Source organism: Myodes glareolus, chromosome 14, assembly GCF_982192425.1.
Source record: "Myodes glareolus chromosome 14, mMyoGla1.1, whole genome shotgun sequence".
NCBI lineage: Eukaryota > Metazoa > Chordata > Mammalia > Rodentia > Cricetidae > Myodes > Myodes glareolus.
The window spans coordinates 58970292-58983555 of NC_142039.1; the positions used below are offsets into that span (position 1 = coordinate 58970292).

General features: G+C 42.3%; 1 long non-coding RNA gene across 2 annotated transcripts; it reads left to right on the top strand.

Moving 5' to 3' along the window:
• Positions 1 to 1162: 1162 nt before the first annotated feature.
• LOC125397936 (uncharacterized) lies at positions 1163 to 9486 on the top strand. Of its 2 annotated transcripts, none has more exons than XR_007231235.3 (4): positions 1163 to 1501; positions 6121 to 6542; positions 7433 to 7534; positions 9194 to 9486. It is a non-coding gene; the product is annotated as an uncharacterized LOC125397936 (long non-coding RNA). The 2 variants fall into 2 exon arrangements; XR_015734940.1 differs by having other exon boundaries at positions 6121 to 6422.
• Positions 9487 to 13264: the final 3778 nt, after the last annotated feature.

Genomic DNA, 13264 nt, shown 5'->3' on the forward strand with positions numbered 1-13264 from the left:
TGACTCGCTAAAGATACTTGGTGGTTACAGATTTAAGTCTAAAAACGAAACAGATTTGGCAGCCCTGTAAGAAGGACAGAATGGGCCAGCAGGAGTAGAAGGACCTGAGAAAGGGGGGTGCGTAGAGAGCACAGTTATTCTTGGCTGTCCTCAACACATACGTCAAACTGCCTGTCTTCATGGTTCGGGTGATCAAAGTTAAAAGGCATCTTTGTAAGCACACTTTTCAGTTTTAACTGTGCAGTCTTAGTGATTACCGTCTTAAGCCATGCAGAGGAAGGAAAGGAAACCCGCAGTTATTTGCTGGGGAGTATCTTTGTTCAGAGAAATAAGTACATTAGAAATTATGAAAACTCTATGCTATGCCATAGAAATCTCAACACACTGTCAGATCATGTAAATAACATGTCAGAGGAAATGCCTCAATGTTTATACGGCCAAAATTAAAAAAATATGCTAAATTAAAAAAAAAAAAACATTGGGGACTAGAGAGAAAACTCAGCAGGTAAAACCACTTAAGGCTCCTGCAGGGGATCTGAGCTCAGTTCTCACCCCCAAATCAGGAAGTACCCAACTACCTGAACTCCAGTTTTAGAAATTTGACACCACCTTCTGGCCTCCAAGAGCACTGTATGAATGTCTTGCAAATACACACAAGCATGCTGCACATACACAGAAACTCAATTAAAATTAGAAAGGCTGAAACCACCCCCCTCTTTTTTTCTAATTGTAAACCAACCACAGGTTAAAAAGCAGAGAACAACTGACATGGGGTGCCCAGCCCCAACTGACACAGCTACAGCACAACCGCTACACCTAGGGCTCCAGGGGCATCATAGAAGAGGGAGTCCAGGGGCATCATAGAAGAAGGAGCCCAGGAACATCATAGAAGAGGGAGTCCAGGAGCATCATAGAAGAGAGAGAGCCCAGGGCCATCATAGAAAATGGAGCCCAGGAGCATCATCATAGAAGAGGGAACCCAGAAACATCATAGAAGAGGGAGCCCAGCAGCATCATAGAAGAGGGAGCCTAGCAGCATCGTAGAAGAGGGAGTCCAGGGGCATCATAGAAGAGGGACAGCCCAGGGGCATCATCACAGAAGAGGGAGCCCAGCAGCATCATAGAAGAGGGAGTCCAGCAGCATCACAGAAGAGGGAGCCCAGCAGCATCATAGAAGAGGGAGTCCAGCAGCATCACAGAAGAGGGAGTCCAGCAGCATCACAGAAGAGGGAGCCCAGCAGCATCATAGAAGAGGGAGCAGAGTATAAGGGCCAGAGAACCAGAATGTCTGCTGGGAGGCACTGGGTTCTATGTATGAAAAAGAAGCTGCAACCATGAAATCAACAATACTCAACAATGCCTGGAAAATGACAATGCTAATGTAGAAAGGCTCCTACCTTAGATGAAGAGCTACGGGTAATACATCAACGGCTGCTTAAAAGAGAGAAAAACCAGGCTTCTCCGGGGATAAACTTCCTGATAGGCTATCCAGCTTCAAGTGGTCAGTCTGAAACATGTATACATATAAGTAATGAACTCAGTGGGTGTTAGTTAGAAACTTATACATGTTTGTATATGTAAAAATAATAAATAAGGATAAGAAGCATGAATTTGTGGAGTGGGTGTCACAAGGGTTGGAAAGAGGAGAGGAGGGGAGATAAGGTGTAAGTATAGAACTTGCATATGAAATTCGTAAAATATATATATTTTTTAAAAAATGTAGGCTATAATCAAAGCAAGTCTTAGAAGGAGAACAGGAGAGATGGCTCAGTGGTTAAGAGCACTGGTTGCTCTTCCAAAGGACCCGGGTTCAATTCCCAGCACCCATGGGTCCGTTCACAACTGTCTGTAATTCCAGTTCCAGGAGATCTGACACCCTCATACAGATATACATGCAAGCAAAATCCCAATGTACACTAAATAAATAAATTCTTAAGAAAGAGAAAAGTAATCCTTGGGGGTGGGGAGGTGAGGCTTAAAATAAATAGTATAAATACCAACCTAATTCTTTTTAAAAAGAACAACAGAATAAATCCAAAGAAGATGAAATAAGACAAGTATAAAAGCAAATAAAAAATAGAAATTAAATTTCAAAAAGCTTTATAGAGAGAGAAAATTCTGGAAAGGTTGCCAAAAAGTCTGTGTGGGGAAAGAGCAGAGAAGATTGAGAAAAACAGAGACAGAAAAGAGAACAAATTCTGTTGTCAAAAATGCCTAAAATAAAATGTTAAATATTATGCGTAACTTTAGGCCAGGAAGTTTATAAAAGAATTGTATGAGCTTTTAAAAAACACAGAAACAACTCAGGAGGAAATAGAAATCTCTAATATGTCAAGACCACAATTGAATCTGTAGTTAGAAACCAACTCCCAGAGAGAGCCTCATGTCAGATTTTACTGTTAACATTTCTTACATAAGCTTTTTTCAAGAACAGAAAAAGACATATTATTTCCCAGCATATTTTATGAGAATTGCATAACCTTGAAGTAAAAATAAGCCAAGAACAGAACAAAATAGGGAAATCATAGGTCAGGATTACTGTAATTAATTGCTTTAACAAGTTAAAAGAAGATTAAACTGTAAAATTATAACTGTGTTTGCATAATGGGCAGATGCTCCATAAAACATAGAGATCACCAATGAAAAAAGAAATGAACCATCAATAAGTAGGAATAAACATCTGTAATGCCAGAGAAACAATCTTCAGAATTAAAGTATAAACACCATGTATGATAAAATGCAAATCTTCCTTCTATGATCACGAACATCACAACCAGTGTCCATTTGCTCACCATGTAGTAAAAGCCCCATGTACAATGCTCAGAAGGAAAAGTAAAGAGAAATTTTGAAAATTACAAGCAAATAAAGAATCAGTTTTTCAGTATTAATTTTTTTTAGTTCTGTAACTAGAACCTGGTGTCTCACATGCTTGATAAAATTCTACTATTAGCTGTAGAACCTCAACCCAGCCTCAACCTCTCATTGTAAAGAGATGATATTATCTAGAATGATTATTCAAGACATTAACAATTGTTTAATTTAAAAATAGGAATTAATGTCAAATCAATTATCGAAGCATATTACTTTTCTCCATAGCAGAGGTATCCAGACACAGTCATAGAGAAGCCCACCAGGCTCCAGCACTCACTCCCAAACCTCTGCACACAGATGACCCTGGTTATACTCAGTGGATCTCAAAGGAAATCAACATGGAAACCCAAGAAAACAAGACAACAACAATAGCACCTGACTGTGGGGAGGGGCTCATTGATAAGGAGTGGCGGTAAATGGGAGTGGGAAGCGGAGAAGATGGGTGTTATAATAATGAGCAGGTATGTTACATATGAATAAATTTGTCAAAAATAAACTAAATAAATTTTAAAAACTTAAAGAAAAGGGGTAATTTGGCATAGTTTTTTTACAAAAATGATAAATTATATAAAGCAGGTAAGAATAATTCTAATAAAAAATCTCCAAGACATATGGAAAAGAGCACAATTAATGGGAAATATGTCCCATTCTTGAGTAAAAATATCTGTATAATAAATTGCTCTGTTCAGACGGACCTGCAAGACAAGACCCCAGCAGAGATGTCTCCAACAAGGCTTTTCGTGAATCAGAGGAAGCTGATTTTGAAATTTATGTGAAAGAGTAAAGGATAACGCACAGCTAATATGTCCATGCTCTAAAGTTAAAAAAATGAGAATAATTTAGCCCTCAGGCATAGAGATGTATTATGCAATTATGATAAAAATTATTATCAAGATGATGTTGCACGTTAATAAGCTAGAGCAAAAGAATAGAAACATAGGAAGAAAGAAATCCACAGGCACTGGAAACTTTTGGCAGGGGTAGTGTTTAAGGCTAATAAAAAGAAGATAAGGAGTGTGTGTGTGTGTGTGTGTGTGTGTGTGTGTGTGTGAGAGAGAGAGAGAGAGAGAGAGAGAAAGAGAGAGAGAGAGAGAGAGAGAGAGAGAGAGAGAGAATATGTTATAACTACTCTTTAAAACCTTTAATTACACTATCTCTTTACACTAAATTTAAGCCTTGAACTTGAAGATTGAAAACAAATATGGGAGCCCAAACCACATAACCCCAAGAAAACAGGAGATGTATCTAAAATGAAATTTTGAAGTACTGCAGAGTTTAAGACAATGGACACAAGTGAGGTCCATTAGGAGAGTAAAATAATATGCCACAAAGCAATAAAACATAATTATACCAAGTACAATGTATAAAAGTAAATAAAATGCACATAAGCTAAAATGCTTAACCTGTCCCTGGGCCTATTGTATTTAATGAGTTTCAATGGATTATTATAAAAAGGAGAAAAAGCTTAACAAAAAAAAATGAATCAGTAAAAAGTCCCCAGAAGAAATTCCAAAGAAAGGAGATATATGGCTCACAACACCCAGGAAGGCCGCTTATCTCCTCCAGCAAGGAGAGAAAGGCAAGTAGGCAGGACAGTGGGGTTTCAGCTCACATTCCCAAGATTAGAAACAACAAAAGAGCCCGGCACCAGCGCATGTTCTGAAGTTGTTGAGCAATGACTGGCGGGCATTTATATATACTCTATAACTTTGGAAAACAGGTTTACATCCCCTGGAAAGTTGCATATTCATAGCATGTGACCTAGCAAGCCTGAGTTTCTCTTCTAAGAACCTTGAGTATGTGCACCAGGAAGCAACTACCCCAGATTTCCATCCTCTCCCATATGTGTGCTCTCTCTTTGGAGTGACCTTACTTGGCACAGTGAGATGTCTGTAAAAAGCAGAATCCATTAATTTGTATGAAGGACTACCATATGACCCTGAAGATTGTCTATGAGCGCGCTGACACAAGGGAACACCTAAAGCAAAGTTTTGACCAAAAGAAAATAAGTTTCAGGAAGTAAAATGTAAGATGCCATATCTATAAATTCCCACCGAAGTCAAAAACTAAATTGCATTTTACTTAGGCTGAATGTGTGTACTATAAAAGAAAACCAGCGGGTGACTGACATAAAGTTTTGCAATGGTTGCCTCTGGGGTGAGCATCAGTACAAAAAACCATACAAATCCTGCAGATGAAATTCTATTTCTAAAACTGAGGGGCGGGAATGCGGGTGACCAGCTGGTTGTTATTCTGCATGTGTATATCTAAACCCCTCTGCCGTATGAACCAATACATTCCCACCACTGTCCCGCCTGCTTCTGTTCAGAGACCCTTGAGATACCTTTGTTTCTTTGCCACATCACCAGTTTGGTAGGAAATGTTTTTTAAAGCTCCATTTTAAGCTTAATCTGCGGAAAATATTTGTTTGAAATGTCCAAGGGGATAACAAACGAGCAAGGGCCCTGGGCACCCCAGGTGGGATTCGGGGAAAAGGACGGGACTTTGCAGGACAACGGCCTTGCCAGCATGTCTTATACAGCGAGTGATTTCACCTCACCCACCCTGGCCCACAGGACTGCCCTCTGTGGGAAATCCCACGTCACTCACCACTTCCTCAGAACATGAGCTGTTCGTATAGCTCTACATAACAGAGGGCAGAATGTTGATCACAAAATAGAAGGAAGTGGTCAACAAAGGGACAAGCAGTGGAATTCGAGTGCTGGGGTTTCCTTCTAAATCTCTTCCCTTATACACGTGTTGATGTTCTCCTTGGCTAAATATTTGAAAAACACATCATATTTTATTAGGTGTTTTTCCCCTAAAAAGAACAGTCTGTTCTAATATGAGAAAGAATGACAGTTCTCTCTACTTATTACATGGAAGTATCATCTGACTCCCCGAGGCAGAGAGATGTTATTGAGGATACACACACACACACACACACGGACACACACATGGACACACACACACACACACACACACACACACATACACAGGCTGGGGTGAGTAAACCGGTAAAGTAAGGCTGGTTCACAGCATAAACTGTATAGGAAATTAAAGACATTAGCTAACTCTAGCAATGAGAAGGAAATGGAACACAATTGCTGAGATTTACAAATAAGGTTTCAAAAATGCAGGCATTATTTTTTTAATTGCTGGTTATATAAACGTTTTACAGGTTCTCTTGTATATATCACATTCTTTACAATATATGTCTTTTTGTGTTTTTTTTTTCTGTACTTGAAGTTCTGCCTAGGTGCCCCAAATACAGAGCTCCCTGAGGACCCCAAAGGAGTGTAAAACAGACGCAAGATGGATGGCATGACAGGAGCCTGCATGCACTGCTCTATGCTTTTCAGAATCCAGTCTTCTAACCATGTACCTGTAGAAGAAATAGTTGAAATGTGTGTCTCCACCTCCTCTCTCGTTCTGGAGAAGCAGAGTACTTGCTGAAAGTGGATATACCGTGTGGAGTAAAAGGGGCAATGAAAATAAGATGTCACTGGGCCTGCGGCCCCAGTGACCTATAAGGAGCAACTGGAGAAAGTGTGTGAGTCGCAGGGTGCCAGCAGCAGTCCCCACAGCACCTCCCCTTTCCTCTCTAAAGTGTCACAAGTTGACAACTAATGATGTCGTCAACCCACACATCAATGAAAAGGTCTAAGATGGTGAGAGTGACAGGATTATCCCCAAGTCTGCCTGTGGCTGGGGGAGAGCGGAGGGAGGGAGCATCTTTAGAGTCTAGGGCTTCACCTGGAAAAGAGGAAAATAAGGAAGATTGTTAACAAAAGAAATCACCAGACACAATGGAAAAAAAAAAAAGGAGATGAGGAAGAGGAGATGAAAGGGGGAACGGGGGGAGGAGGAAGGGGATAATTAAGTATGTTTTGGTTTGGATGGGTCGAAGAAAGGGACAGAAGAAGGCTTGGGGCAGGGGAGCCTCATCCCCTTAACCAGCATTGCTCCTGCTTTGAGCTTCAGTATAATAAAAATTATAAAAATAATTATTAGAAGATTTCATACATGTATCCAGTGTACTGCGATAACATACACTCCCAACTTCCTCCTACAAACTCCCCTCAGAACTTTCCAACACAGCTTCCTCCCAACTTCACGTCCTCTTCCTTTTAGCTTTTGTTAGTGCTCCTCACATGTGCACAGGTGTGGAGTTTACCACAGGTATGAGGCAGCCTATCCTGCCCCCAAATAAAAAGTGACTCTCCTTTCTCAATAGCCAATAGCTTCTCAGTGGGATTTCAGCAGTCCTTCCCCAATCCAAGATGGAAATTTTAACTGGCTTGATCCTGTGCAAGTCAAGGGTAGGTATTTACAGGTGCTTCAAGTTGGCGTTGCAACAGATACGCAAGTCCAGCACCGCTCCGCATGCTATTCAACATGCCCTTTCAACTCCACTTCTGTGCTGACCCATAAGCCTTGGTGGGTGGGCGTGAGAGGCATTATACCTCAGCATCTTGATCGCTTTTGAGTTGGCATTAACTACTTCCCACTGCCAAAAGCTTGGCAAACCAAGGCTGAGAGCAGCACACATCTCTTGCAGGATGCTCCAGTCCTCAAAGGAATGCCTAAGCAGAAGAAGTCACGGTCCTCCACTTGGCGCAAGAAGATGCATGAGTGGGGCTCCAGAAACAAACTACCCTGGGTGAGTTGTATAGGTAGACCTAGTGTCAACATCTCATCGTTTTTATTATTGTTAAATTTTGATTGTGTGGGGGATATGTGAGTGTGCATATAGCTGTGTTTGAGTGTTCATATGGAGGCCAGAAGACGCCTTCTGGGAGTGTGATGTCATCTTTCTACCTCGTTTGAGACGGGGTCTAATAAGTTAACTGACTGCGAGCTTCTAAGGAGTCTTCCGTCTCCACCTTCCATAGCCAGTAGGGGGCGCAGGGACTACAGACGTTGTTTGCGTCGCCGCTGCAGGCTTTAAATTCCCGCGGCCGGGCTGGGTAGGAGCTTTTATCTTTTAAGCCACGCCTCCAGCCCCTCTGCCTTGAGTCTGAAGGGTTTGCCAGGGCTCTCCCTCACCATTCTTGTTTTTTCTTTTCTTGTTTTTTCTTCCACTAATAACTTAACAGTATATGTGAACTGGCATTATCTGAGTTGATTTAGATAGCGATCAGGCAGGATTCATTTCAAGCCCTCCACCTGGCTCGAGGAGGCTAAGTATAAAAACGCCTACCTTTTATATCACAGAACTTGTGTCCTGCAGTTTTTTTGCGATTTGCCAGTATGCATGTTTGTGTCTCTGTGAGTTAGTGGAAGGCTGTAATTTATGAGTTTTCCTCTTTTGACTCTTTCAGCTGACTTTATCAGCATTCTCTAATGTTATTAGCAAAAGAAAAGAAACAATGTTTAGGGGTGATGACCACACAAAGTGAAATTCTGCCATCCCAAGCACATTGTTATTTTGCAACGTACTCCCGAGGCTGCTTTTTCTACACGTGGTGTCAGCTCAGAAGGCAGTGTTTTTGAAAACCTTGTTGTAAAAACAAGACCAAGTCCAAGAGTTTGTACCACTTCCTCCTCCTCCCTTCCTACCCTCCTTCTTTCCTTCAAAAAAAAAAAAAAATCTTAATTTGGACATAACCTTGTTATGAATAATGGTTTATGAGGGAAAGGAAGAAAAAGAAAAAAGTTAAGTAGAAATAGAAAAGGCAAAGGAGCCAGAGAACCTGGAGAAGAAGAGATGGTGGTGGGGCTCTTTGTTTTCCTGCGTCCGTTCACTTTGAGTGGTGGGTGAACTGTCATGGTAAAGAGCAGATTGAAACCCCAGATGCCACATCTCTGTGGCTCTGACAGTGGGTAAGGGAGTGGTGGAGCCAGGTGTGGAAGGCTCAGGGACCGAAGAGTTTCAGCACCCACCAGGCAAACCCAGCCTTGAATATTTGCCAATTTCCATAGATTCCTCCTAAAAATACAAATGATATGAAAACATTGATTTAGAAGAAATGACAGAACGGAAGGCCCGAGTTCCCTATGTTGGCAGCGGCACTCCTGTCAATCAAAAGAATGTTATGGATGGTTTTCTGCACAGCAGCTAAGAACAGCAGAAGCATGGGTTTGCTTCAAAGGGAAACAATGTTATTGGTTCCGAGGATGATCACCTTTCTAAAGCTAGACGTACCATCCAGAATTATTCACACACACACAAAAAGTGGCAGCATATTCAAGGAAGGTCGCCTGCAAAAAAAGCCTCAAGCTTAGACAGAGGGGAGCTGCCTCTGGTGGCTGGCTAGAACTTACACTGCCTGGTGTCTCCGCTTTGTTCTTGGTTCAAAGCTTCCCTCTTTCTCTGCAGGCACTTCATCTCCTCCTGTTGGTCTCAGCTTACACAGATGCACAGCCACCACTTCATGGTAGACTTTCCATGGTTATTTAAAAGGAATATTGGCTCGGTATTGACACTAATAAATGCAGCAGACTTGGAGAGAACCTTCGAGGCTCTCTCCTGTCAGCACCAGCTCTGGTAAAACTCACAGCTGCTGAGAACGGGGAGCAAAGACCTTGCCATAGAGGGAAGGAAGAGCGGTGTGCGATTGGTACTTTGCAGCATGGATACCCTACATATACACACTTGCTCAGCATGTATTAAAGAAGTGTGCCATGTATTGATTTTTCTCATTCCTTTCTCAAATAATGGGCAAAGTCAGCTGATTCCCAGGAAGGGAAAAGTGGGTAGATGATGGCGGCTTTTCTCCTTGAGATGCTAGAGGAGGAAATTAACAGAGATGCTGAGGCAGAGCCACACAGAAAGTAGGTCTGGGGTAGCTTTTCGTTGACCTCACCAGGCCCAGGGCACTGCCTTCCATTTTTATAGCAAACATGTTTGACAGAAGTCGTATTGTAAGTGCTGCTGACTTTAATGATGGAAATGAAGCTTTGGTAGAAACGACAGCCTAGCTGAGAGCAAAGACGACTCCTTTGGACCCTTTTGAAAGCAGGGTCTTATTGTGTAACCCTGGCTAGTTTAGAATTCGCTCTGGAGGCCCAGGCTGACGTTGAACTGAAGACCAGAGGTTTTAGCTGTGCACCACCGTAACAGGTAAATGACTGCTTTAAAGATGAAAGGAACCAATAATGACTTGGGAAACTGATAATTTAAAAAATTAGTAAAGATGCCAAAAGGTAAAATCAAGGGATAAAAGAAGATATACGAGAAGGGAAAACTAACTTCAGTAACTTTAAAAAAATGTACTTAAGTTAGCTTTGGCTCTTCTTCTAGGAATTAGAGCATGGTGTTCCATGTAATACCCATGTCTCTAGAAAACAGTTATTAAACATGCTGTAAACTCCAGCCATTCAAATCTAGAGATTCAAAAGGGGGTAAAATATTGGGATGAGTTCTACCACAGATCATGGAATAAAATAAAAGATGGCCAGGCTGAACTTTGAAGAATGCATGGGGACTCACAAGAGATGTAGTAGCCTGGGGCAGGACGTAGCCATTAATGATTTCCAGCTCAAATGGACCCCACACATTGCCTGTGGCTCTCCAGAGTGACAAACTCTGCAGTTTGATCCTTGATCCATAGACACCACCCTGCAGCTACTCACTGACAGGAGCTGAGCTAGTTCGTGTTTCTTAGGAGAAAGAGTCGTGAAAATACTCAATGATTTCTGCCTTCTCTGCCTTACCACTTGGCCATCTAGGAGAGTGCTATCCCCCCTCCTCTTTGAGGGAGCCAAGTCTCCCTGCAGCCACAGATCAGGAGCCTTCAAAGCACACTTGAAACCTGTGGTCCTCATCTCCATCCTCCTTTACAGATTGGTTAGATTTGGTGTGAAGAACTCTGCTCACTAGGTTCAGTGTGAAAAGCTTAGCTCTTCTCTCTCTGGAACAGCAATTCCATGCACGACACACACACACACACACACACACACACACACACACACACCCCTCCACACATGCACACGTATTCACACACAGATACAAACATACTCATGTATACATACTCACTTTTATTAAAATAATTCACTGTCTTCCCCCTGCCTACCCTTGTACGACATTATTCATCTATTCCATGGCCAATCCATAAACTCAGGTCAACTTAATCCTGCTCAACCTCTCTGTCCCATTCGATGCTATTTACCAGCTCCCCCTCCAAATATTCTCATCTCTATCCATCAACTCTTTATCAGTCTTTCTCGTCTAGGCGTCCTCTCTGGTCTTTTTCTCCCTCAAGTGTTTGGGTAGCAGATCAGACCTCTTCCTCTGTCACTTTGTTCGTGCGATTTTACTCATGGTAAAACTTGTCCTCTCGTGTTTCCTGCTTCCACAAACAGCAGGTTTTGTTTGGTCTTTCTTCTGCATCTCTACCAGTTTTAACCCCCTTTTTCCATCCCAGAAACAGTCCCATTCCCCTCCTACCTGGTGGCAAATAGAGGCTTCCTCATACCTCTGTCTCTGTTTTGGCTAGCCTCCAGTTTTGCTTCCAAGCAGTGCCAGAGTGATCTTTCTAAGTGATAAATCTTATCTCGCTGCTGCCCTTCTTAAAACACTTGAATGCTCCTCATTGCCTTGAGGAGAAAATCCAAATCCTTATAAAAATTCTCATTGCAACACAGTGAATCATTTAAGATCTGTCCCCATCTACTTTTCTAAATGTCTCTCCCTCCTCTTTATCATCTACACACTCACTGAGGGATATTTTTCCTCCTCCTTCAACCATGGCGTGATGTTCCAGCCTCATACTTCTTAAACTGAGGCAACCTGGAATAACTTCCTTAACTATCTCTGCCAGGAAATACTCAATTTATTCTTCATACTCTCCATAAAATCAGCACTTCTCTGAGACATTGTTTTGATACTCCTTCTTTATTTTCCCATCCTTCAGACACACTGTGTCCAGGTGAGCTTGGTTATGGCTTCTTCCATGTGCTTGTAACATTTAATTCATTCTGCTAATTATAGCCCCTGTCTGGTTGTTTTACGGCCCTATGAAAGCTGTATTCTTTCTGGGAATGCAAGAACCTAAGCCAGGCGTGGCACAGACAGTTAATGTTACCAGCGGAGCAACAGTGAGCTAGTGCATCAGAGCCCATGAGTCGTCTCCTACAACATGGCGTAGGGATGGTGTCATCCTGCCAGAAGGGGAAAAAACAGATCTGATAACTTCCAAATGTCTCTCTCTGTTGCGACCACAGTTCTTTGAATAAGCTCTAGGGGTGTTGCTTCACAGAGCTGATGTCTTGTTTTCTGAAAGCTACCCTGGGAACCCTGGGAAAAGCAGCAGGAAAAACAGCCTCTGTCTTGCCACATCGTGCATCATTATGAGGGTGACATCTTGATAGCATCAGGGCTTGCTATCGTTCCCAGGTACCTGGATAAACCATCAGGGCTCCCTATCATTCCCAGGTACCTGGATAAACAGAGAAGCACTTTTAAGAACTGCTCCACAAACTCAATCTTTTCTTTTTTTGAAAAGAGCTCCAATTATTCTGGTACCTGAGCTTCCTGAGGGGTGATTCGCCCTGACGTCTGCTATAACGGGATGAAGGAAGTGCACTGAATTGACCTGACAGCTCAAAAAAATCTTCCTGAGGGCCAAACAGGACTCTTCTGACACAGGGTGTATGTGTGGTGTATGTGGTGTGTGTGTGTGTGTGTGTGTGTGTGTGTGTGAGAGAGAGAGAGAGAGAGAGAGAGAGAGAGAGAGAGAGAGAGAGGGAGGGAGGGAGGGAGGGAGAGAGAGAGAGGAGAGAGAGAGAGAGAGAAAGAGAGAGAGAGAGAGAGAGAGAGAGAGAGAGAGAGAGAGAGAGAGTGCATGCTGTGTATTTGTGTGTATAGGTGCATGGATGCATGTGTGGAGGTCAAAGGTTGAATTTAGTTGTCTTCCTCAGTCCCTGTTTATCTTATTTTGTCAGACAGGGCCTCCCACTGAACATGGAACTCACCAAGTCTGCTAGACTGTCTAGCCAGCAAGTCCCAGGGATCCACCTGACTCTATCTCCCCAGGGCTGAGAGGACAGAGCTGTGCCCAGTTTTTATGTTGGTGTTGGGATCTACATCCGGGTTCTCACGCTTGCATAGGAAGCTCTTCATCCACTGAGTCCTCTTTCAAGTCTGGAAAAGTCTTTTCTGCAGTGAGAATTGAGTTTGAACTACGATCTCAAACCTCATGAATTTAAATATATTAATATAACTGCAGATATTAAAGAACTGTTAGGAAGGGCTTCTAAAATAAACTATAAAGAGATACATTTCTCAACACAAATGATACTGTTTGCAAAGAACTCAACTTCTTTAAGCAAATTATTCTTTCAAATGACAGTTGCATTGCTGTTTGGGGACAGGGTTTCATCCTGTAGAACAGGTTGATCCTGAATTTAAGACAATCCCTATGATTGGGATTATGGGTGAGAGCCACCA